Below are 22,953 nucleotides of genomic sequence, written 5' to 3' on the forward strand. Positions count from 1 at the left end.
ACACATTTACAAATATGTCTATTGGGGGATACACATGTTTTATATCACTGTGGGAGAACAAAACAGTTGTTGTTTATTTTATTTTATTTTTATTTTTAATTTTTGCACAGACTTATATATATAACAATATATTAAAGCCATAATAGTCATTTCAATACTGGGCCCTTTCCCCACCCCTACCTGTCCAGGCTAACTTTCAACTTTCAGTGCTTTCGTAATTTGAATTTGAATTTTATATTTTTTTCATACAAATAGAGATTTCTTTTGGTGGTATTTAATCATCACTGTTTTTTTTTTATTTTTTGCTAAACAAACAAAAAAAAGACCAGGAATTTTGCAAAAAAGTTTTTCTTAGTTTCAGTTATGAAATTTGCAAATAAGTAATTTTTCATCTTCACTGATGTGCTCTGCTGAGGCTGCACTGATGGGCACTACTATGCACTGATGAGCACTGGGGGCCACTGATGAGGAGGCACTGATAGGTAGCACTGATAGGCACTTATAGGAAGCACTAATGGGCACTGATAGGCAGCACTGATCAGTACTGATAGGCAGCATTGATGGGCACTGATAGGCAGCACTGATGGGCACTGTTGAGCAGGCACTGAAAGATTGCACTCATGGGCAATAATAGGTGGCACTGATAGGCTGCACTGATAATCAGTGTCCTGATTATCAGTGTAAACAATCTGCTGAGAGGCTTGCTGGTTAATGGCTCTCCTTTCCTCCCACAGACACAGCATGGGATGAAAGGACTGCCGATAACCTACAAGTCTGTTTACATGTGATCAGCTGTGATTGGACACAGTTGATCACATGGTAAAGGGCTGCTGTGATTGGCCCTTTACCCTGATCTGTGATTTGTGATTTGCCTAATCTGTGATCAGCTGTGTCAGTGCAAAATGTATTTGAGAGACAAAAATTGCTCATTGCTGAAGGAATCCCTAGCAACCTCTGGAGGATCCTTAGGGTTCCATGGAACCCTGGTTGAGAACCCCTGGTCTAGATTTATCATAGTTTATTATGAATGATGTCAGTTCTGAGTGTCTAATAGCAAAGGGATAACTATATTACCTATCAAGACTTCATAAAGAAGATTGGGAATCTACTCTATCTATGATACATATAAATCTAACCCATCATTAATGTCCTTATTACTGCTTTGTTGAACTCTTTGACCCCTTCATATTGTAAAGCTTAAGCAATATACAAATTAGAGTTCAGAAATGGAGTAATATGACATGCTTTGGACAAATGTCTAGTCAATGTGAAGAGAAATTACTCCAGCTAGGATTAAAACAGAAAAAAAAAAATCTGACAAAGGTTTTAATCCCTCCCCTCTCCATCCAAACCCTAGTTGAGAAACCCTAGTCTAGATTTATCATTGTTCATTACTGTATGAATGATGTCATTTCTGAGGTCTAATAGCAAAGGAATAATGATATGCTCTATCAAGATTCTGCATTTATAGCAAACAGCAAGAAAAAAAACGAAAAGAAAACTGACAAAGGTTTCAATCCCTCCCTTCTCCATCCAAAATCCCCAAAAAAAAAATTCCTTCCAGAGATACAATCTATAACATTAAGGAGAGCACATGCAGCTTCCAATATCCTTTTACATTTTGGGAGGATGCTCTTCCCTCTCCATGTTCCTGTGTTTTCAAACCTTTATTTGATGACTAACAGCAGTAAATTCCCCATTGGACTGACTATATTATTCACATTATACAGGTGAAAGAACAATACATTGATATAACTTTGAGCTATAGGCATTAATTGATCTATTTGTTCCTTTGCTTTGTTCTTGGTTTCTTGACATATTGTTGGACATCAAATAAATAGAATGCAACTTTAATTTGTTAAGTTTTACGCTATATAACACTGTAATGTTATTCAGGCAATTGTGAATGCCTCAAACATTTTCTAAATTCTATGCTCTTATAATGATTTAAGCATTTATTAATATTTACCTATAACCTTGTTAATATTTCATTCATAGATTATTACAATATTTGTATCAAATTCATACTACTTTAAGGCCCTGACGAAGAGGGGCTTCCCTTCGAAATGCATATGCCATCTGTTTTGATCCTTTCTGTCAGGATCAGCACGTCCTGGACCAAATAACAGCAACTTTGATCTTAACCTGTTATAATTGTAAAATGCTCTTATTTGACCATTGATATATGGAAAATAAAGATTAACTATATTTTACTCTGTGGTATATATCTTAATTTAAACCCTACAGAGGTACATACAAAGTCCCACTCCATCCTACCCTTGTTATTGTTTTTTGACTAACAGCAGTATTTAAGATGAACAATTATGAAAAATAACTCTGGAAACAATACATTTTTATAGGGCTGTGGAAATTTAAGATTAATTCCTTGATTAATCGATTAATTTTTTTGATCGTTCAAAATTCTTTTGATCGATACTCACCTCTCTGTCGGCTTCCGGGTCTTCAGAGAGTTCAGTCAGAGATCTGGTGACGTCACAGACATCAACGTCACTGGACTCCTCCCCCCTTCCCCAAGTGCCTCTGTCTGCTAAAGAAGGGAAGGGGGGAAGAGTCTGGTGATGCTGAAGTTCTGATTGAACCTAACGCATACGGGGATGAGCTACGCATGACGTCACCCACTGCTGCCCTACGGAACTAACATGATTATCAGCTTTACATGTGGTGTTTTTATCATCTTTATGTGAGTAGTTTGTGTTTGAAAAGAAAATCTAGTCAAGCTCCGCTCACTCCGGCCCTTACAGCTATATAGAGCACAGACAGCAGAGCGAAAAAAACAGCCACACACAGCGATCTGACTCCCGGGACGGTAATGAATAGAAGAGCACAAGGCCAGCCTAAAAGGGGTCAATGAAAAATAGCTTGATTCTAAAGGAGGAGCGGGACCCTCCACAAGCACCAGGCCGCATTGCAAGATGACTCTAGGGTGGCCAGACACAGAAGGCAGCACAGCCTCTAAAAATGAAAATACCCCCCAGAAGACAAACAAATCGGGCCATCCTGCACAGATGAGGGATCCTTTCTCATCTCAATCGTCAGCAGACCTGGACACTGAGTGGAGGGGTGAGTCAACTTTACAGCCCTTATCCCCAGGCAGCTCTACAATATCACAAGAACCAGTGGACTCCCCTGGATCCTCCATGGATGGGAATATGGCTGAGATAGCAGAGGCCCTGTTTAGTCAGTCCAGCCAGAACATAGCAGTACCTCCACAAGCACTGCAAACCCATTATTCTCCCGATGCAGTGCTGCTAGCTCGCTTTTCCACAATGCTTCAGCAGGAGCTCTCTAAGGCATGCACCCTAATAACCACAGACCTAAAGAGAGACATCCATAGCTTTGGAGAAAGCTTTGAACACTTAGAAACCAAGATGGATAATACTATTAAAAAGGTCAATCAAAATGCCTACATGATCACTGACCTCCAAAATTAGAAGAGGCATATACTAAAATAGAAGATCTGGAAAATCGCTCTCGCAGATATAATATACAGATACGCGGCCTCCCAGAAACACTCATGGACCTAGAAGAGGTCATGAAGGTGCTAATGAAAGAACTGATCCCTGAAATCTCACCCCATCATATGGAGATTGACCGTATACACACAGAGCCCTAACAGCTCCAAGGTCAGATGGATTGCCACGAGATGTCTGTCAGAAACCATGAATCAGACTGAGACAGAAGTACAATTAAATCACACTTGTTTATTAATAAAAATAAAAAGGTAAATAGAAAAATTGTAGTCAAAGCATAGCCAGAGTCCAGTAACCGGATAGAGTAGTCAGCTAGACCAGAGTTCAATAACCAGATCGGGTAGTCAGCCAGGCCAGAAGTCAGGGATCCAAGTAGAGCAACAACAAGCAGGATAAGGAGCCAGAAGGGATGTCAGCAAGCCAGTCTTTAAACAAACCGCAAGAGATGGTTTCTTGTGATGTGACCAAGGCGAAGTCAGAGGTGAAGAGAGCTGGAAGGCTTTAAGTAGGCAGGTCAGACAAGCATCATCAGGAACAGCTGGTAACTGTGGAGAGAGAAGAGAGCTAGCAATTAGCCGACAGCTGAGCAGCCAGCCCAGAGAAGGAAGGGCTAAGCCAGCCCTGACAATGTCATAGCCAAGCTGCATTATTATCTTATAAAAGAGAGGATGATGTTTGCAGTATGCAATAGACAGGACCTCACAATACATGGAATGGCTATACAGCTTTTTGCTGACTTGGCTCCTTCTACCGTACAGAAACACAGGACCTTGAGACCCCTTTTGCAACAGTTGGCAAATAAGCAGATAAAATACAAATGGGCATTTCCCTTTAAGTTATCTTTTACCTTTAAGGGACGGTCTCACTCATTTTCAACATTCCACACAGGCGAAGAACTTTTGACTGACCTAGGTATTATTACGCATGACTCTCCGTGTCAGTCGCCTCAACGTGCAGAACACCGGCCTCTTTCTCCATTATAGAAGGAACGTAATCAACCACAGAACAGGAAATCACAACGCAATGAACATAAAAAAGTCCAGCTATGACAAAATAATGTGAAACGTGAGTCCAGATGTTTCGTTGGTATGAACTATGTATAGCCTTCCGTTAACAGCCAGAAATGATTATAGAAAACGGTGGATACCCTTACCGGAAGTGATGGACACAAAATACTATATAGTAAATGTGTCATGCAGGCTTATGTGCGTCACACACGATTCGTATACATCAGGTCATGGATCACCATGCAAATAGTCGCTGCCCACTTCAGATCCCCAGGGGTACTCAACTCTCTCTCAAAGGTTCCGTCATCTAGGAGCTCGGAGCGGGTTCACCATGAACAAAAAGTAAGGACACAATGCCTCTCATAGTGAAAATCCACCATTGAAGGTTTTATTTGAATTTTTTTTCCAAATTACATATAAAAAATAAACATAAAAAAATCCGCAAAAAAATTACGTGATCCAATAAAAATGAACGATAAAAAAAGCAATATGGGGAACAGGAAACGCTACCCCGACGCGTTTCGACTAATAAGCCTTCTACTGGGGCATTACCTTCAATGGTGGATTTTCACTATGAGAGGCATTGTGTCCTTACTTTTTGTTTATGGTGAACGCGCTCCGAGCTCCTAGCTGACCGGAACCTTCGAGAGAGAGTTGAGAACCCCTGGAGATCTGAGGTGTATCGATCCTGAAGTGGGCAGCGACTATTCGGATGGTGATCCATGACCTGATGTATACGAATCGAGTGTGACGCACATAAGCCTGCATGACACATTTACTATATAGTAGTTTGTGTCCATCACTTCCGGTAAGGGTATCCACCGTTTTCTATAATCATTTCTGGCTGTGAACGGAAGGCTATACATAGTTCATACCAACGAAACATCTGGACTCACGTTTCACATTATTTTGTCTTAGCTGGACTTTTTTATGTTCATGCTGTTAGTTCACTTTAGCACATTTATTTTTTTATTTTTTACTAGACCGCACAACATGTGATATGTGTGCTGGCCTTTTAAGTTTGATTTCACTACCAGATTATTTGGTGATTTATATCTAGGTTCTTTACATTTTTTGACATTATAGCGCTACATTGTTTGTTATCATTTGTTATTTTGACTTTGTTTGTATGTTAGCTGCTATTTTGTGTTATATCACAATTTTTGCCACTTATATAGGGAGCGCAGTGTTTTTCCCCTCTTTTTGAATCACAACGCAATACTTTTATAGGACTTCTGACCCCTTGTAGGACTTGCCAAAGTCCCGCTGAAGAGGATGAACCTATATTGATCGAGCTGAAAGGTCCCCTGGCGACCATGTTGGTCACACCCCGGAGAAGCAACTTCATGCTCCCGATTTTTTACTTTTGAATTTTAGATTTTTTAACACTTTTTTGTTCCTGCTTTTATTTTTATTTTTTGTTTTTCATATTAACGCTATTTTTGATCACGTTCTAGAAGGTTACAAGGTTAAAATAACTGATATCCAGTAGATGGACTGGGAACTTTCTGCTAAAAGGCTAGAGAGGCCCTGTTATGGGGAATTTGTTGGTTCCCTGGGGGTGGTGACCCCAGGGCAGGAGTAACCAATGGGGACCCTGCCTGCCCCAGGGCCACAGTCCTTGTAGGGGCCGATTTGATCTATCCAGTCCACATTAAATAAGTAGGAAAGTATAATGGTTAAGAAAGTACCTAAAATCTGTTTGATTGTTGGGCTGGATCGTTGATACATGCCGCTCACTTGCAGGAATATTTGTCCTCTAAGTAGGATGATACCTTTGCACATGTTATTCCGGACTTTAGGTCCGGCGGGGGATTCCCCCCATACAGTTGCTGCTATACTGAGACTTGATACGTTTGAATACCACACCTAAGGCCATCAAGTTATTTGTTTTTTCATTATTTGTTTCTTACTTTCTGTTTTTCTATTCTTCCCTCTCCGTCCCAACAAGACCTGGTCCGATATTCCATCTAAACAGCAAAGTCCAAACAGGAACAAAAGTGGTCAACCTCAACTAAGACTACCTTTCCTGATCATCTGGTAATACAAGGTAAGAGTACTCTGCCCTTCCACGATGGCTAAGACTTACTCTACTGATTATTCAGTGATTACACATAATGTACATGGCTTTAATTCCCCAACTAAAAGGACAAAAGCCTTCCAATTCTACCACAGGCAAAGAGCTGATATCCTATTATTACAGGAAACCCGTTTTTCAAAGGCGTCGGCTCCCCATTACCTTAACGTTAAATACCCACAATTCTTTTTAGCTTGCAGCCCTCAAAAAAAGGGAGGGGTGGCGATCTGCTTCTCTAAGTGGACTCCTTTCCCCCCCACCTCAATAGTAAAATACAAAGCAGGTAGATACCTTATGGCAGTAGGCCGTCTTCATGATTAGCAGGTCTCATTTATATCATACTATGCCCCAAACACAGGACAACTGGAATTCTTCAAAAAGATGCTAGAGATGCTAATGCCTAAGGCTCAAGGACAGATAATAATGGGAAGAGACAGTAATATTCCTTTAGACTGGACCATGGATAAGTCGGACAGTACGAGGCCGATCTTGAGGCAACCCCCTACTGATAGCAGTAATTGCCTGTTTATTTCACTATTATGATTTAATTTATACTTGGCGGGAACACAATCTCACAGCTAGGGACTTCACATATTATTCACAGGTGCATCACACATATTCTAGGATAGATCATCTTCTAGTGCATACTCCTTTACTCCCGTTCATTAAACCATTCAAAATACTTACTACTCCCTGGTCTGACCATTCCCCGATAAAACTCGCAACCAAAGAACTTTGGACTAAAGCCATCCTTTCCCCTTGGCGGCTTAATACAAGTCTACTTACTGACCCTATAATCTATACATAAATTGAAAAAGAAATACAGTCATATTTTAAGACAAATAAATCTGAGGGCACCTCCCCAACAATTAACTGGGCGGCCCACAAGGCAACAATAAGCAGCAAACTGATTCAGATTGCCGCTAGAATAAAACGAACTCGAGAACATACAATTAAAAAAATTATAAGTGGATCTGGAGAAATTATTGACAGAAGAGCACAGGAACCCCCAGGCTGATCTAAGCCGTAAAATAGATGAGGCTAGATTTGCACTAAACCTTAGCTTAACCACACAGGCCCAGAAACGAATCAGCTGGTCAAAACATAAATACTATTCTATGGGAGAAAAACCCACAACAATGTTAGCAAGGAAGTTGATACCTCGCACATACACGGCAACATTACCCAAATTGAGAGTATCAATGGTCACCTTACCCAAAATCCAGAAGTAATCATTGAAGAATTTTATAAATTTTATACTCGACTATATAGCCCACAAAATCAACATGAGCTGTGTAAATTAAACACCTTTTTTCAAGATATACAACTGCCAAAATTGACCCAGGACCATGCAGATCTAATGAATGAAGCGATCACAGAAGCAGAGATCAAGGTTGCCATAAAGGCCACCCACCCCTCTAAGGCACCCGGACCAGATGGTTACCCTGGAAAATATTATAAAAAATTCCAACACATACTTGCACCTCACCTTTGTGCATACTTTAATGACCTAAGACAAGGCACTAAACTCCCTAATTACGAAAATTCAGCTTATTACCAACCCAACTCAAATTACCAACCGATCTCACTGATTAGTTCTGACTTAAAAATATTAACCAAGATCCTGGCCCAAAGACTAAACACTTTCCTCCCACACTATATCCACCCTGACCAGACTGGATTTGTCCCAAATAGACAGGCTTCAGACCAAACCCGCAGACTAATAAACTTAATTTCAGTGGTACAGTCTAATTGGGATGGTGGAGGTCCTAGAAAAGGTATGCTGTTGTTATTGGACATCCAGAAGGCGTTCGACTCCCTTTCCTGGGAATATTTGTTTGAGGTATTAGGACATTTTGGTTTTGGTCGAGTGCTTTCTGGGTCACCTCCGAATACTGTATGATGCACCAACGGCCTCTTTGATGCTTCGGGGTTACTCCTCTCAACCCCTGGCTATTAGAAGGGGAACTAGGCAGGGGTGCCTACTATCACTGCTGCTATTTGCTTTGGCGATTGAGCCACTAGCAATAAATATTTGTACATGTCAGGATATTAAGGGGATTGTCTGTGGTGGGGTGGAGCATAAATGCCTGCTTTTTGCGGACAATTTATTACTGACTTTGACTTCCCAACCTGCACAGGATCTTAAATCCATTTTTAGAGATATCAGGGTTATACATAAACCATAACAAGTCCGGAGCATTAAACCTCTCATTACCAAACTCTATTCAAATGACACTTGAGCAATCACACCAATTCAAGTGGGAACGTGAAGCTCTCCCATATTTAGGTATTCACTTGACCTCTTCTATGCGAACAATATACAAAAGGAACTACCCAGCTCTTATTAAACGGCTAATAGAGGATATGGCAAAATGGCAGATACACCCCCCATCGTGGTTCGGTAGATTACACTTAATTAAAATGAATGTATTACCAAGGATATTATACTACTTTTGGACGATACCTGTAGCGCTGTCCTGTAGCAATCTACAACAGTTGCAAAGGAAAATCCTCCAGTTTATATGGGGAGATAAGAGGCCTAGGGTGAACAAAAGCACTATGTATACTCCTAAACGGAGAGGAGTACTTGGTTTGCCAGATCTACAGAAATATTTCTATGCAGCTCAGGTAGCTCAGCTATCGAGATTTCACTCAAACACACCACACGCAATATGGATGACCATGGAATCTTATTCATGCCATCCAGATCCGGTATCCCACATTATGTGGCTTCCACCTAAAGAAAGACAAACAATATTATGTCTCTCCCTATCCTTCTCACTAGAGATATGGGACAGGCTTACTAGAACTCATACATTTAAATCACCTCATACTCCATTGGCACCCATACTTAAAAATTGTGCGTTCACCCCGGACCTCACTCCATTAGCCTTTGAATGGTGGACCAATAAGGGCCAGTTAAGAATAGCAGATCTTTGCGACAACAGAGGTATGCTGACAGAACATGCTATGATTGAGAAATATCAAATGCCATCAGTAGAATGCTACAGATACACTCAACTTCACCACTATCTTCAATCTCTGGCTCGTGGGGGTGACCTGGTGGCCCTGACCCCTATGGAGCATATGTAATACCTATGATAAACTTAGAGGCCATATATCAGCCATATATACATTATTGATGAATGCATTGACAAAACTGAGTTATATGCTCCAGTGGGAGAAGGATCTCCGAGAACCCTCGACCTAGAAAAATGGCATGCTATGTCAGAATCAGCGTCTAGATCACTTATAAATACCTCGATAATAGAAGCTAATTACAAGGTGTTATTACGATGGTATATGGTGCCAGTCAGACTGGCCACCTTTCTACATGGAGCTACCCCCAAGTGTTTTAGAGGTTGGGGTCAGGATGGAACTACCTATCATATATGGTGGACATACCCCAAGGTTAGAAGATTCTGGATCAGGCTCTACAATTTTGTGTATACCCTTACCCAGATTAATTTAACCAAATCTGCCAAACAAGCACCTCTGGGTGATAGGGTAATGGAAGCTTCTAATTCCCAAAGGCGATTACTTACCTTCATATTTATTGCAGCAAAAATTACGATTGCCAGGAATTGGAGGTCCGCCACTCTGCCATTCTGTCAGCTAAAAAGTAAAATGTCGTGGCTAATGTTGAATGAAAGGTTGTCCGCGCTGGTTCAGGATAAAATGAGGTTGTCCACAGAGTCTGGAATCCATGGCTGGATCATTTGGCTAGCAATCCCAGACCACTTGCCACTTAGGAACTGATATATATAATGGATATTGGGGACTAGGATCACGTCTTTTGAATATCCCCCCCCATCCCCCCTCTTAACTCTATTTCACCCTCCTAACTCTTTTCTACCTTTCTCTTTTAAAAATCATATGCTCAAGTAAAGTACCAATTCTATGCAGAGTTATAGATTATGAGGGCCCATATAAGGAGAACTGAGGTTAATTTGGGCCTTGGGGTCCCGTCCACATGTGGGAAATGCTTGACCCCCCCCCCCCCACCGTTATAGTGATGGGGGTGTGCTTTTCCCCATGGGGGAGGTGCCGGGCCAACTGAAAATAGAATGAGGTTAAAGGGCCCTTATTTCAGGAGTCACATATACGGACTACCTTGTTATAATAACTAGAGGGTTCACCTCCCACAGACTCATAAGTACACTGTCCAGGCAGATGAATAGATCTCTTTTTCTTATCCTCTGTTGTTTGTTGTTATGTTAAGAGACTAAACTATGATTCTCTTGTGACTATACATACAGTACAAAATGTATAATGAGCATATCATTCTGTAAAGAAAACTTTAATAAATACCATTGAAACATAAAAAGACAAAGTTCCATAAGTGATACATTCCTGTGAAGAATGATACCGTCCAATCCTTGCATTTATATCCATATAATGACTCTAGGTTAGAAGAGACATAAATGAAATATGGTAGAATCTCATTTAAGGCAGAAGTCAGCAACCCTGTCTCATGTATAGTATAACAGGAAACCTCAAAATCCTTTCTTAAGTGTCAAATGGGAACACTCAAATTGGAATAGTGGATGGTTCAGATCATACATGCAGGATGAATCAGAGAAGCTCCCTTAGTGTAAAACTGTATAAAATTTATTACAAATAAAAAATACCAACTACTCACTGAAAAGCGGTAAAAAGCAAGCATATGTGCACTAAAAGTCGTTCCTGGGAATAAAGCCAACAACCTTGTAGGATCGTTGGGCGTGGTAACTTCACAAGCATGGACTCAACCCAACATGTTTCATTAAAGGTCACGATATTGGGGGCATTATATTGCTTATGTTAGCATGCCAAATTTTTGTTTGTTTATGCTGTTTCCAATTTTATCCATATTGTATTTGCCAGTGGTTTACAGTCTGGGTTTATCATCACAACTTAGAACTTTATTTGCCGTTAATAAATCAGCTCCCATGCGTCAGGTGGCACACAAGTAACACTGTCAATAACTGTACTTTCATTCCATGCTTTGCTTGCACAGAAAGAGCAGAACAACTCTCACTGTTTTTACATAGATATGTTAAACGTTGTGAGCTGCTATGTTAATCTAATTAAAGCGGAAGTAAACCCATCTATAAAACTGTTTCATTTCTGACACGTCCTGCAAATGGAACACTTCCATTGGTTGTGCTCTCAACCAAACTGTCAAACCATCCAATGGCTGGTGTCATAATTGATCACATGTGCAGCATCATGGCAGTTGTAGATTAAACAGAGGCCAAGATGGCAGCTTCCTTGGCTGAAAAAGATAGGAGGGTTTACTTACACTTTAAAGCTGCCAGCACTAAACACACATCCTAAACATTGAATTAACAAACTAGAATCAGAATAAGTGCAGCACTAAATACAAAGTATCCCCTGAGAGATATATAGTGTATTCAATAAACAATATTAGAAAAGATATAATGCAAGTGGTGCAGCGCTAATGAAAATTGACACAAGTGAAAAAAAGACTTTGAAATAAAACCAATGAAGAGTCTCAAATCAACAGTCAATATATGACAAAATAAAGATCAATATCCATGCTCTCTGTGTATGAAAGAAGCTGTAAGTGAGGAAAAGATGATAGTCCTTCACACTAGATAGAGTACTGTTCCGCACCTGAGAGAGTGAGAGTAAGTACCATATTTATCGGCATATAACACACACTTTTCTTCCCCTTAAAATCAGGGGGAAATCGTGGGTGTGTGTTATACGCCGATCCCCCGCTGATTGTGAGCCACCGAAATAGATAGCCGAGTGTAATTGGCTCGGCTCTGCTCACAGTCATGCCCAGTCCCACCCTATTATGGACATAAGACAGGGACTGGGCGTGACTTTGAGCTGAGCTGAGTACCCTCAGCTACTCTTGGTTCTGATCGGGACTACGAGAGGACCCGAGAGCCATCGAGAGGACCCGAGAGCTGCCGAGATACACAGGACTCTGTATCTTGGTGGCGCCATTTTTAAACTGCAAGGCTGCAAATGACAAGGCTACACTGACAAGGCTGCAAATGACACTGGGGCAAGACTACAATGACAAGGCTGCAAATGACACTGGGGCAAGACTGCAATGACAAGGCTGCAAATGACAAGTCTTCAAATGACAAGGTTACACTGACAAGGCAGCAAATGACACTGGGGCAAGGCTGCAAATGACAAGGCTGTAAATGACACTGACAAGGCTGCAGATAGACACTGACAAGGCTGCAGATGGACACTGATAAGGCTGCATTGATGGGCATTTAAATGTAAGTTTTTTCCTTAAACTTCCCTCCTAAAAGTTTTTTTCCTTAAAATTCCCTCCTAAACTTGGGGTGAGTGTTATACGCCGGCACGTGTTATACGCCGATAAATACGGTAAGCCCTGCTTACCAGCTGACCGTGACCATGAAACCAATGGTCTCATTAAGCGCAGGGAATTGGGTATCCCCAGGAACCTTAATGATTGCTGGAACCACCGGAAATGAAAACAAAAAGCTCACATAGTGCAGTACTTAAATAATACAAATGTAATGGTGATAAAGATTGCATTTACAAGGCAGAGGCATCAAAACGGCATGTAATGGGATGGAATCGTGGCATCCCTACAGGCTTAATTTCACTTCCTGTGTCAACCTCTTAGTTACATAGTTACTAAGGTTGAATAAAGACACCATTCCATCCAGTTCAACTTGAGTGAGTGTCTACAATTTTCCCCATCCCTGTGCATTGCACACTCACATCGGTCCCTACCCTCAAGGAGCCCACAATACCTCTTGGGAGTTAAAGCATGATGACGTCACCGTCGCATGCCTCACCCTACGCCTTTCCTCACAAAAGAACGTCATCTGGGGATTTTTCCATATATGGACTGTTAATTTGGGACTTTTCATTGGTTTTATTTCTAAGTCTCTTTTTCACTTGTGTCAATTTCCATTAGTGCTGCACCACTTGGATTACATTATCTGTTGAGCCCGTATTTGGCTTTAGGGTGCTGGCAGCTATTATTCCATCTGCTTTTTCAAGTGCAGCTTTAGCCTATGGCTTGGTTTTTGCGGATAGTATAAACGTAAAATACAATATGCAATTTTCACACATCTCCCCCAGGAGGTCACAAGGAGTGACAAAACTAGTAGGAAAGACCTGAGAAGCTGACAAACATGAAACCAGGAAGCACCATGTAAAGGATGCAAAGAGCACTGACGGCCGGGGCTGCAGAGCCGGTTGAGAGGTGACATATTTGTCTTTGTGATACAAGTATAATACACACAGGCTTGTTTTTAAGTTTCAAAATGTGAGTGCACATTTGTTATGACCTTTTTGAATACAATTTTTCAAAATGATCAAGCACCATTGCCAGATCTGATTGCTTTTCATGTGGTCAATGTTTTTGGAGTTCACAAGCAGCAGTAAGGAGTTTTATACCTTTGATTGATCAATGTGACTGGAGTTTACAGGTAGCTTATAAGGAGAATGAATACCATGGGAAGCATTTCAAAGGATTAATCATTTCTAAAGGCACACTTAAAAAGCCTATAAGGTGAGGGCATGACCGGTGAAGAGAGCACTAGGAGTTTGAGAACCACATATAAGGGTGGATAATTATGAAGAGATTGTTTATTCACTATACATATAATGAATTGGCATGATTTTTCACCATTGATTGATTTTCATAAGGACAATATATGGGCATGATATACACATTGCACTTTAATATTTATTATATGGTTCAATTTATATAAGAACACATTGTGATAATATGCATATTGTATTTCATTTATAATTTTTCATGATGGATTGAAGAGGTGATAGACTATGTCAGTGATGGCGAACCTTGGCACCCCAGATGTTTTGGAACTACATTTCCCATGATGCTCTGGCACTCTGCAGTGTACTGGAGCATCATGGGAAATGTAGTTCCAAAACATCTGGGGTGCCAAGGTTCGCCATCACTGGACTATGTAGAGGTAAACCAATTAGAAGGGAGTTGCAACAGTCAAGGCGAGAGATGACCAGCGAGTGAATTAAGAGTTTTGTTGTGCCATTGGTTAGAAAGGGGCAGTATTTTGGAGATGTTGTGGAGGTTGAGGCGGCAAGATTTGGACAGTGATTGGATGTGGTGCTTAAAGGAGAGTTCAGAGTCCAGGACTACACCAATAACCTTGGCATGTGGGGATGGGCTTATAGTTGTGCCACTGATTTTGACAGAGGGATCAGGGAAGGGGTAGGAGTCATTAACTATCAATTCTGCTGCTCCTGTTTAAGCTATTAGTCTTTACCTGATTTTATTGTAGTTTCTTGTACCCTTTACATTTTTATTCTTTTCTTTTCATTGCTTTTTTGATGGCATTTTTAACCTCTTGATTTTGTAAGGTGTAGATGAGAGGGTTTAGCAGAGGAGTTAAAATTAATGGAAAGATTAAGAATATTTTATTTAAATGTATGAGATCATTTGCATTAGGTCAGATAAACACGCAGATAGATGTACTGTAAAACAAAAGAACAACAGCAAAATGAGAGGCACATGTGGAAAAAGTCTTGTGTCTACCCTTTGAGGATGGAACCCTCATTGTGCTTCTTATGATACAGATGTATGACATGATAATAACCAGAAAATAGCCCAAAATTACAAAGCAAGCAGTGGCAAAAAAAAGTTTTTCTACATTTGATGTCTCTGAACAGGACAGTTTGACCAAGGTGCAGTAATAAAGTCGCAGTAATAGTGATCAGTTTTGTTAGGAAAGCAGAATGAAATATTGAAGATTTGCAGACTGAGCACAATGATTACAATAAAGCCAAAAACCCACAAACCCCATAGAAGTTTAAAACAAACATTGGGACTCATGATTAACAGATATCTCAAAGGGATGCAGACAGAAACATAGCGATCATAGGCCATGATAGCAAGGAGGACATTTTCTATTGCACCAAAGGAAAAGTCTAAATAAAACTGGGTCATGCAACCAACAAAAGATATAAGCCTTTTCAGAAGACAGAAGAAAAGCTTAGACACAGTGAAAGATGGATACCAGATCTCTAAAAATGATAGTCCACCAATGAAAAAGTACATGGGATTATGGCAATGTATATCAGTTTTAATAAGAATGATGATGAAGATGTTAGCTGAGATAGTAACTATTTATACAGTAAATATAAGAAGGAAAATAAAACATTTTGATCCATCTATGACAGAAAAACCCAGGAGAATAAATTCTGTAATAGCGATTTCGTTCTCCATTTCAGCCTGGACCATCTGTATCTATGTGATACAAACCTCTTCATTACAATTTTAGGTGTTGGATGATGAATGTAATTTACCGAGGTGGCCAAACTGCATCCTTAACATACTCTTATTTATCTTTACCATTGAAGGGAGAATAATAACACAATATAGAAAACAAAGAATAGAATGGGATGGGTGTGATCAGTCATCGCTTACCAACAGGAAAGGTCTTCTGATGATCTACATTTACTGGGAAATTCCATCTAACAAATTAAACTTAGCAGGGGTTGTGGAAAACCCTCCTATAGATATTTGCCATACAGATTAACTTCAAGTGTAATAATGTATTATATACAATATCTCACAAAAGTAAGTACACCCTTCACATTTTTGTAAATATTTTATTATATGTTTTCATGTGACAGCAACGAAGAAATTACACTTTGCTACAATGTAAAGCAGTGAGTGTACAGCTTGTGTAACAGTGTAAATTTGCTGTCCCTTCAAAATAATTCAACACAGAGCCATTAATGTCTAAACCACTGGCAACAAAAGTGAGTACACCCCTAAGTGAAAACGTCCAAATTGGGTCCAATTATCCATTTTCCCTCCCCAATGTCATGTGACTCGTTAGTTTTACAAGGTCTCAGGTGTGAATGGGGAGCAGGTGTGTTAAATTTGGTGTTATCGCTCTCTCTCTCATACTGGTCACTGGAAGTTCAACATGGCACCTCATGGCAAATAACTCTCTGAGGATCTGAAAAAAAAGAAATGTTGCTCTATATAAAAGTGACCTAGGCTATAAGAAGATTGTCAAGACCCTGAAACTGAGCTGCAGCACGGTGGCCAAGACCGTACAGTGGTTTACCAGGACAAGTTCCACTCAGAACAGGCCTCGCCATGGTCGACCAAAAAAGTTGAAGGGGTGGGGGGTCAGCATTTCAGTGCTCAGACCATACGCTGCACACTGCATTAAATTGGATTGCAGAGCTGTCGTCCCAGAAGCAAGCACCTTCTAAAGATGATGCACAAGAAAGCCCTCAAACAGTTTGCTGAACACAAGCAGACTATATTCATAAACAAATTATCCTTTTAAATTTAGCAATCAAAGTAGGAGGGGAGAATTATAATGAAAACATTCCATAATCCTTCTGATTGCTACAAATTTGTCCATGCCCAAAATTGGCAGCATGGACCATTGTTAAACCAAAATGTCAGTTTGTTAAATACTATAGAAGTATTTGAGCCGGGAGCTATATGTCAACAGGTGAAGTCATTGAAGAAATTTAGATAGAGACAATATGATTCTCTAAGTACAGAGAAGGCGTATCAGGAGTAGGGATGAGCCGAACACCCCCCGGTTCGGTTCGCACCAGAACTTTCGAACGGACCCCAAATTCGAACGAACGTTAGAACCCCATTGAAGTCTATGGGACTCGAACGTTCGAAATGAAAAGTGCTAATTTTAACGGCTAATATGCAAGATACTGTCCTAAAAAGGGTTTGGGGACCTGGCTCCTGCCCCAGGGGACATGGGTCAATGCCTAAAATGTTTTTTAAAATGGCCGTTTTGGCGGGAGCACTGATTTTAATGACGATTAAAGTGAAAAAAAAGTGAAATATTCCTTTAAATATGGTGCCTGGGGGGGTGTCTGTAGTATGCCTGTGAAGTGCCACGTTTTTCCCGTGTTTAGAACAGTCCCTGCACAAAATGACATTAAACGGAAATAACACCATTTAAAACTGCTTGCGGTTTTAATGTTATATCTGGTTCCTGCAATATGGTTGAAAATCATTGAGAAAAATGGCATGGGTAGCCCTCCCTGCCCATTACCAGCCTATTTGGGTCTTGTACGCATAATAAGGGGAACCCTGTACCCATATTAAAAAAAGGAAATGCGTGTGGCCCCCGGGCCCTATATACTCAGAACAGCAGTATACAGGCGGTGCAAACAAGACAGGGACTGTGTAGGTTTGTTGTGTTAAGTTGAATCTGTTTGTAATTTTCAACTGGTACATTTTTAAAGTATTAAAGTAATATTTTTAAGCTTTTTGGAAAACATAGGGAAGGGTTATCACCCCTGTATTAAAGTAATATTTTTAAGCTTTTTGGAAAACATAGGGAAGGGTTATCACCCCTGTATAATTTGTTTTGTCGTCCATCTTTTTTCATCTCACTTGCTGTTGTCTCCTTCCGTTTGCAAGTAGGAGATGTTTGTAAGTTGGATGTTTGAAAGTAGGGGCCTGCCCTATATGCTCTGCAGAAATGGCGGAACAAGGTGTTGGTTTTGCCACAACATTGTAAGCCCTCAAAGTGACTCTTGGTGGGCGCTGGAGCGCCCTGCTGTGAACGATTATATCAAGAATTGTAATTACATGCTATTGTTGAACAGTGGTAGAAAAATTGACCTTTGGTGGTTGTGGTGCTGGTACCACAACACTATAAGTCCTCGCCGTTACTCTGGGTGGGCACAGGAAGGGGCCCTCCTGTGAAATATTATATCAAGAATTGTAATTACATGTCCCTGTTAAACAGGGGCAGAAAAATTGGGCCTTAGGCACTGGTGCTGGTGCCACCACACTGCAATTTCTGCCATATACTCTAGTTTTAATGCAGGAATTAGCCCTGCTGCAAAGCATTGCATCAAAAATTGTACTTAAACGCCCCTGTTAAACAGGGGCAGAAAAATTGGGCCTTAGGCACTGGTGCTGGTGCCACCACACTGCAACCTCTGCCATATACTCTAGTTTTATTGCAGGAATTAGCCCTGCTGCAAAGCATTGCATCAAAAATTGTACTTAAACGCCCCTGTTAAACAGGGGCAGAAAAATTGGGCCTTAGGCACTGGTGCTGGTGCCACCACACTGCAACCTCTGCCATATACTCTAGTTTTAATGCAGGAATTAGCCCTGCTGCAAAGCATTGCATCAAAAATTGTACTTAAACGCCCCTGTTAAACAGGGGCAGAAAAATTGGGCTGATGGCATCAACCAGAACCAGAAATGTTCTTCCAACATATCAGCGGAGGAGGAAGAGGATAGACAATCAACATAACAGGACAGTCACTCAGCATCAGTATAGGCAGTCTTGAAGGGATGTGGCATTTCAAAAAAAATTATTCGGTTACATCAGCTTTAGGTGCTTGGTAGCTGTGGGTGATCCAAGACTGATTCATCTTGATGAAGGTCAGTCGATCAACTGATTCGGTGGACAGGCGCACCCTGTGATCGGTAACAAAGCCACCAGCAGCACTGAAGGTGCGTTCCGAAAGAACGCTGGATGCAGGACAGGCCAGTAGCTCAATTGCATACTGTGCAAGCTCTGGCCAGTGATCCATCCTCAAGACCCAGTAAGCCAGAGGATTTTCGGTGGGAAAGGTGTCCAAGTCTGACCTTGCCCCTAGGTATTCCTGCACCATGTAAATCAGACGCTGGCGATGGGTGCTGGAACCGATCATACCTTGGGGCTGCGGACTAAAAAATTGTCTGAAAGCATCAGTCAGAAGGCCACCTTCTCCACCGCTCCTTTTGACCGATGCCTCAGCAACACGTTGTCCAGGACCAGGAGTTTGTAACCTCCCAGTCTCTGGGAACGCGTTGCACAGACCTTTCTGCAAGGCCTCCCAGAGATGTCTCATCCTCTGCTCCCTCTGCGATGGCAAGATAAGGTCGGCAACCTTACCCTTGTACCGTGGATCAAGGAAAGTGGCCAGCCAGTAATGGTCCCTCTCCTTGATCCGAAGAATACGAGGATCCTTCCGCAGGCTTTGCAGGATCAGGGAGGCCATACAGCGTAGGTTAGCTGAGGCATTCGCTCCGGAGTCCTCTGGGTCACTAAGGACAACATGATCCGCAGCTACCTCCTCCCAGCCACGTACAAGTCCACGTGTTTCTTGGGACTGTAAATCATCCCTACAAGACTGCTGCTGCTGCTGCTGCTGCTGATGCTGAGTGCCAGCCTCCACCTCCATGCTGATACAATCATCCTCCTCCTCCTCTTCCTCCTCCTCATCATCCTCTTCCTGTGTGATGGGTGGCACAGCAGGAACACTGTCTGGATAAAGGGGGCCTTGAGAGGCAAGGAAGTCCTCCTCTTCCTGCCTCTGTTCTGCCTCAAGTGCCCTGTCCATTATTCCACGCAGCGTATGCTCCAAGAGGTGGACAAGAGGTACAGTGTCACTGATGCATGCACTGTCACTGCTCACCATCCTTGTGGCCTCCTCAAACGGTGACAGGACAGTGCATGCATCCCTGATTATGCCCCACTGGCGTGGTGAGAAAAAACCGAGCTCCCCTGACCCTGTCCTGGTGCCGTAGTCGCACAGGTACTCATTGATGGCCCTCTGCTGCGTGTGCAGCCGCTGCAGCATGGCCAATGTTGAGTTCCATCTGGTGGGCATGTCACATATAAGGTGGTTCTTGGGCAGGTTCAACTCCTTTTGGAGCTCAGCCAGCCGAGCACAGGCATTAAATGATCGGCGAAATGCACACAGACTTTCCTGGCCTGCTTCAGGACATCCTGTAAGCCGGGGTACCTGCCCAAGAACCGCTGCACCACCAGGTTAAGGACGTGAGCTACACAGGGCACATGGGTCAGTTGTCCCTGTCGGAGGGCGGAGAGGAGGTTGGTGCTATTGTTGCAAACCACCATTCCTGGCTTAAGCTGGCGTGGCGTCAACCACCTCTCGGCCTGCCCCTGCAGAGCTGACAAAACATCCGCCCCAGTGTGGCTCCTGTCCCCCAAACAAACCAGCGCAAGCACGGCATGGCATCGTTTTGCCTGCGTACTTGTGTAGCCCCTGGAACGCCTACGGAGCACCGCTGGTTCTGAGGACAAAGCACTGGAAGAGGCCATGGAGGAAGAAGAAGAGGAGGGGGTGGAGGAGAGAGGTGTGTCACAACCAATAGTAGCATTTTGGAGGCGTGGTGGCGGAACAACCTCCAACACTACTGCACCTTGTCCTGCATCCTTCCCAGCTGCCAGAAGAGTGACCCAATGGGCCGTGAAAGACAGGTAACGTCCCTGTCCATGCCTGCTGGACCATGAGTCAGCGGTAATATGCACCTTACCGCTGACCGCCCTGTCCAGCGAGGCAAGGACATTGCCTTCCACATGCCGGTAGAGAGCCGGAATCGCCTTCCGTGAGAAAAAGTGGCGTTTGGGGACCTGCCACTGAGGAACCGCACATTGTACAAACTCACGGAAGGGGGCCGAGTCTACCAACTGAAAAGGCAGCAGTTGAAGTGCTAGAAATTTAGCCAAGCTAGCATTCATGTGGATGGCTGGGAGTGAACTTCTTCCGCCGGTCCAGCAGCTGGGGCAGGGACATTTGCCTGCTATAATCGGACGTGGGTGTACCGCTAGCAGAGTTCCCGGAAGCACTTGGCTGTGACACACCTAATTCTACACCTTCATTCCTCTCAGAGCAGGTTTCAGAGAGGACTGAAGGTCTAGTGGGGTTGGAGATGCCAGCTGATGAGGAGCAAGGAGAGGTCCGCTTTGTTCTTTGGTGTGGGTCTTTGAGGTACGCTTGCCAACGAGCTGCATGGCAGGTCAACATATGTCTGGTCAAGCATGTGGTGCCCAAGCGGCTGATGTTTTGGCCACGTGAGATACGCTTGAGACATATGTTGCAAATAGCAGCGGTGCGGTCTGATGCACTCGTCTCAAAAAAGGCCCACACCAAAGAACTTTTAGAATAACGCGCAGAGGCAGCGCTCTGCACAGGCGGAGCTCTGCGGTGTGATTCAGTCGGTGTGCTGCCCCTAAGCTGGCCCCCGGAGGGCATCCTGCCTTGTTGGACATGTGCCTCCTCCTCCTCCTCCTCCTCCCTCCTTCCAGGCACCCACGTGGAGTCAGTGCCCTCATCATCCCCTCCCTCTTCATCGCTGTAGCAAACCTGGCAGTATGCTGCAGCTTGTGGAACATGACTGCCAGATTGCTGTCCTTGAGCATCCCCTCTCTCTGCGCTCACGCTACTGCCTTCCTCTAGCTTAGTGTCATCATCAGAGCCCACAAAACACTAGGCATCCTCCTGGAGCATGTACCCAACACTGTGCTCAAAGAGTTCAGGAGACTCCTCAGGAGGACGTGGTGGGTCTAGGGAAGGAGTCACTGATGATGACATTGAGAGGAGGGAAGACGATGCATTGGCAGCTGCTTTGCTACTACCCTGAGACTGGGTGAGAGAGGATGAGGAGGATGAAGAGGGCTTGGTCATCCACTCTACCAAGTCGTTGGCATGTTGCGGTTCAACATGTCCAGCTGCCGAAAAGAAGGACAAGCATGGCCCGTGGCCACGTGCTGATGACGATGCACCGTGTCCACGACCAGCACTGTTGTCTCTAGACACAGAGCCTGCTTGCCCTCTTTTATCGGCTCGCGCCTGTCTGCCTCTCCTTGCTGGCCTTCCAGACATGGTAATGGCCTGAAGGGAGTTGGGTAAAACAGCAGTTGGGTAGTGTATATTGTGCTGGAGGCACACAACACCCACTAACTCCTGCAGATGCCTTTATTATAGAACACCAGAGATAAAGGGGTGTATACAGATGTATACTGTGCTGTGCTGGAGGCACACACAACTTCCAATAACTCCTGCAGATGGCAAGTGGGCTCAAATAGAGAACAGCTATGTAGGTGGATATAGCGGTATGTACTGGGTACAGAGCACGCAGACAGCACGCACTATCTCCTAACACTACTGACTGCAAGCTCTATTATAAAAGATAGATCACTAGCTATATAGGTGAGGTGAATATAGCGGTGTATACTGCAGTCAGGGCACACAGACAATAACCACTACACAACAGCAAGATAGAAAATCGGCCGAAAACGATCGGTGTGTACTGTGTTGAAGGTACACAGAACACCCACTGCTTCAGACGCCAACACACTACACAAGGCTGCCACGATGGCGGCCTTATATAGTGTGGGGCATGCACTACACAGCCTGAGCTATGATTGGCCACAGGCATCCTGCCTGTGGCCAATCATGGCTCTCCTCGCTGCTGGCGCTGCGATTGGCCAAGCATGCGTGGTCACAGTGCATGCTTGGCCAATCATGAGCCAGCAATGCACTGCGCCATCGCAGTGCATTGTGGGCCGTGAGCGCCACACGAATTTGATGCGAACAAACCAAAATGTTCAGATTTCGCCAAACGGACGAACAGCCA

At 43.0% G+C, this 22,953-nt stretch overlaps 1 pseudogene; it reads right to left on the reverse strand.

Moving 5' to 3' along the window:
• Nucleotides 1–14,872: 14,872 nt before the first annotated feature.
• On the reverse strand, nucleotides 14,873–15,795 carry LOC143987205 (olfactory receptor 226-like; annotated as a pseudogene).
• Between the last annotated feature and the right edge of the window lie 7,158 nt (nucleotides 15,796–22,953).

This window comes from Lithobates pipiens, unplaced genomic scaffold (assembly GCF_037356315.1).
Source record: "Lithobates pipiens isolate NorthernLeopardFrog02 unplaced genomic scaffold, aLitPip1_a1.2 Scaffold_1, whole genome shotgun sequence".
Taxonomy (NCBI): domain Eukaryota; kingdom Metazoa; phylum Chordata; class Amphibia; order Anura; family Ranidae; genus Lithobates; species Lithobates pipiens.